The following is a 4957-nucleotide window of genomic DNA, read 5'->3' on the forward strand; positions in this document are numbered from 1 at the left end:
ACTAAACTTTAATTAATTTCTTGTTACGTACATTTAAACCTGTTATGATTTGTTTCAAATGCTTGTGAATCCATGTCCAAATAAACAGAATACTGATTTAATAAATGCCAACTGATATAAATGATTCATAACACACTATAAAAAGTGAAAAGACAAGATGTACACACAGAGACTAAAGGTTTCTACGACTATAGAATAAAGTTATGTACAGAGCATATGAACAATGTCAACAAATCAACATGACAAACAGTCCAATAGGAAAATGGTCCAAGGATGTAATTTGGTAATTCATAGAAGACATCCAACCGACAAGACGCATATGAAAAATACTCAACCTTGCTAGTGATCCGGGTAAATGCATATTAAAAGTATCACTCGTTTTGCAGTCATCGTTGAAAAAAAGCAATGTCTGATAACATCAAGTGCCATGACAATGTTGGGAAGTAGGAACTCACACACTTCTTGTGGGAATGTAAATTGCTTCAACCACTTTAGAGAGTCATTCAGAAATTCCTGATAAGCATTCTCTAAGGCTCAGCAATTTTACCTCTAGGGGTTAGCGGTCTCTAAGGCTCAGCAACTACACTTGTGAAAGTGTGCATATAATCTCTAGGTATAGACAGGATGTCACTGTGAAAAAGTGAGGAATACAAACAAGTCACTAGGCAATTATAACACAGCGTGATCAATTCTAAAATGAAAACAGTGCAAGATGCCACTGGAGTATCCAGAGGAAAAATCTAATGTATGAGAAAATTGGGACTTAGGTTAACTTACTCATGCTCAACATCACATAGCTGGGAAGAGTTGGAGGAAGGAATTCCACTCAGGTTTTCTAACTCTAGATACTCTACATGCTTAACCAGCATGACTCTTATCTCCTAACAGTAAAAGCTTTTCCTATTTAAAATAAGCTTGTTATAGCCTTAAATTTTTGTCTAAACTTAGTGTGACTATGCAGATGTCTTCTTGACTGAAATCTGTTAGTAGAAGATGTTTTCATCCTGCCTTATTATGACGAGATTCACTGTTCTTCTCTCCATATGCTCAAAGGGTTTCCATACTGAGGAGTAGAGGATCTAATGATGCAGACTGTTGCCTTTGGAATGGATTAGCAATGAGATCCTGCTGTGTAGCACTGGGAACTATGTCTAGTCACTTATGATGGAGCATTATAATGCAAGAAAATAAATGTATACACGTATGTGTAACGGGGTCACCATGCTGTACAGTAGAAAAAAAAATAATGTGTTTATTTTATAAATACATTATTTATAAAAAATAAAATAATAATGTATTTATATAGCTAATGATCCTATGCGCTCTGCTTTGTATAGCAGAGAATCACTCCACTGGACAATCTTCATTTCTTAAGGGAGTATCACAAACCTGACAGGTATTATAGCAAATATATTTGAGTCTGAATTCTGGGAGTCTACATGAGAAACTCTAGGGAAGAATGGCTCTTTTTAGTTTGGGAAAGTATATTTTCCAACAAAATATGCAACTTTAGGGGACATGCATAGTGCTCCTGATAGAGAAATGGGGACCCCTCACTAGCCATCTACTGCAAGCCATCCTAACCCTGTCGATCAATAGGGAGATGTAAGTCTTCACTAAATCATCCCCAAACCTGATGGTCTAGTAAGCATTAATTCCTAATTGGCATGACCTAAATGTCATGTCCAGATGCCAGTTATGACACATTTCTAGCACTTGTCTCATCCCTATCATACCAGCATAGACTGCTTGATCATTTTGTGAATTTTTTTCTCCTGATTTCTCCTTCAGTTTCCCACTTAAAAACACATGACTCGGAGAGAGGATTAAGATGGCAGAATAGAAGGACTGGAGCTCAACTTCTCTCCTAAAAACAACAAAATTCACAACTAAAAGCTGAGCAATCCCCACACAAATGGACCGGAAACCTTAAAAAATATACCCTACTCCAGAAGAACAAGAGGAGGCCACATCAAGAGGTAGGAGAGGCGATTTCACGATATAAACAACCCCATACCTCCTGGGCGGGAAGCACCACAGACTGGAAACTAACTGGTTCACAGAGAGAGATTCACCTACAGGAGTGAGAGTCCTAAGGCCCACATCAAATCCTCACGTGTGGGGATCCGGCACTGGGAGAAAGAGCCCCTGGAGCATCTGGCGTTGAAGGCCAGCGGGGCTTGTGTGCAGGAGCTCCACAGAACTGGGGGAAACAGAGACCCCATTCTTAAAAGGCACACATGGACTTTCACATGTAATGGATCCCAGGGCAAAGCAAAATCTCCATGGGAATCTGAGTCAAACCTGACCGAAGTTCTTGGAGGACATCCTGGGAAAACAGGGGTGAATGTGGCTTGTTGTGAGGGAGGGACATTGAAGGCAAAACTCTCGGGAATATTCAGCAGCTGCCTTTCTCTGGAGGTGGCCATTTTGAGAAAATCTGGCCCCACCTGTCAGTCAGTGCTGAGAAGCCCCAGGGCAAACAACAATCCAGGTGGGATCACACCCCACCCCTCAGTAAACAGGCTGCCTAAAGACCCCTCAGGCACACAGCTGCCTCTAATCTCATCCAGAGACTAAGCCCCACCCAACAGAGGGATTAGAATCAGCTCCACCTAACGGGTGGGCAGGCATCAGCCCCTCCCATCAGGAAGCCTACACCAAGCCCCCATACTGACTTCAGCCACAAGGGGGGCAGACACCAGAAGTAAGAGAAGCTACAACTCTTTTATCTTTAAAAGGTCACCACACCAAAAACCTACACAAATGAAAAGACAGAGAACTATAACTCAGATGAGGGAGAAAGGAAAAAAACCAGAAAATCAGCTAAGTGATGAGGAGATTCTTAGCCTCCAGGAAAAAGACTTTAGATTGTTGATGCTGAAGATGATGCAAGACATTGGGAATAAACTGGAGGCAAAGATGGATAACTTACAGGAAACACTGACCAAAGAATACAAGATACAAAACTTAAACAAGAAGAGATGCAAAATACAATAACTGAAATAAAAAACTCACTAGAAGCAGCTAATAGCAGAATACAGGAGGCAGAAGAACGAATAAGCGAGGTGGAGGACAGATTAGTGGAAATTACGGATGAGGAACAGAAAAGAGAAAAAAGATTGAAAACAAATGAAGAGAGTCTCAGAGATCTCTGGGACAATGTTAAACGCACCAACATCCATATTATAGGGGTGCCAGAAGGAGAAGAGAGAGAGAAGGGGACAGAAAAAAATATTCCAAGAGATAATAGCCAAAAACTTCCCTAACATGGGAAAGGAACCACTCACTCAAATCCAGGAAGCACAACAAGTACCATATAAAATAAACCCAAGGAGGAATACACCAAGACACATATTAATCAAACTGACCAAAATTAAAGACAGAGAAAATCTTGAAAGCAGCTAGGGAAAAGAAACAAGTAACATACAAGGGAACCCCAATAAGGTTATTGGCAGATTTTTCAGCAGAAACTCTGCAGGCCAGAAGGGAGTGGCATGATATACTTAACGTGATGAAAGGAAAAAACCTCCTACCAAGATTACTTTACCCAGCAAGGCTCTCATTCACATTCGAAGGAGAAATCAAAACCTTCACAGATAAGCAAAAGTTGAGAGAATTCAGCAACACTAAACCAGCCTTACAACAAATACTAAAGGAACTTCTCTAGGCAGAAAAGAAAAGACAGCAACAGGAAACAAAAATCCCACAAATGACGAGGCTCACCAGTAAATGTATATATACAGTAAAAATACGAAATCATCCATGCACAATTATACCACCAAAATCAGAAATCATGAGAAGAGGTGGGTACAAATGCAGGACACTGGAAATGAACTTGCAATTAAGAGAACAACAACTTAAAACAATCTCGTACACATATAGACTCTTATATCAAAACTTTAGAATAACTGCAAACCAAAAATCTACAATTGATACACAAGGAATCTCTGAAGAAGAAATATATCTCATAGTAAATAAGTGCATAATCCACCATGAAGGGGGTCATTTGGCATCATTCTTGGAATGCTGAAGTCTTCTTAAATCTGATTCTGATTTCCTCTCCATCAAAGAATTTATGATAATTATAATTAAATAATGCAACTGTGCAATTAAATAATATAGTTCTACAATTGTATTATTAATAACCATTTCTCTCCATGGTACAATGTAAGATCTATAATGCCTTGTTTATCACATCACCTAGAATGGTGTAATGCCCATATTGAAGAATCAATAAGATGAAACAAATTGTGAGGACATATTTATATAGTTACACTGTTTTTTAACCAATTTATGCATTTTATATTTTACTTATTTTCAGAGGGTGTATTATTTTTGTTATTCTTACCAGTTAAATTATTCTTTTTATTATGCTATATAAAATATTTAATGGTATATAAGGCTTTCTTCTTTATAAATTTTAGTTGCATAATACACACAATTTTAATATAATGCTAATTTTTAAAGAAAAATTGAAATGTAATAGATAATACTAAATAGTAAAGATGAAAGTCATACAAAATGGGATAAAGTATAGAATAAATTTCCTATTTGTCTCAGCATATTTTCCATTCCACTTCTCCAAAGGGAGTCGCTTAATATGTTTCTTAAGATCCATGATATAATAATCTGTGTGAATGTAATTGTGTTTAAATATATGTATTTTATTTTGTAAAAAAAAAAGTTAAAGAACAGGCATTCTTCCTAAACCATGCAAACCAATCACTAGATATTATTGAACATGAAATGAAAATTGTATACAGTGATGAATATATTTGCTTTGGAATTAGTTAACTAGCTAGTTATCTACAATTATAAAAGAGCTATGAAGATACAGCTGAAGGGTGAGATTTAAAATGTTCTTTAATTACTGTATGATAGATAGTTTCTTACCACTATGCACTCAGAATTGTCAATTCAAACTGTTTCCAATTTGAATTCTACCAAGTTTTCT

This window comes from Sus scrofa, chromosome X, assembly GCF_000003025.6.
Source record: "Sus scrofa isolate TJ Tabasco breed Duroc chromosome X, Sscrofa11.1, whole genome shotgun sequence".
NCBI classification, from domain to species: Eukaryota; Metazoa; Chordata; class Mammalia; order Artiodactyla; family Suidae; genus Sus; species Sus scrofa.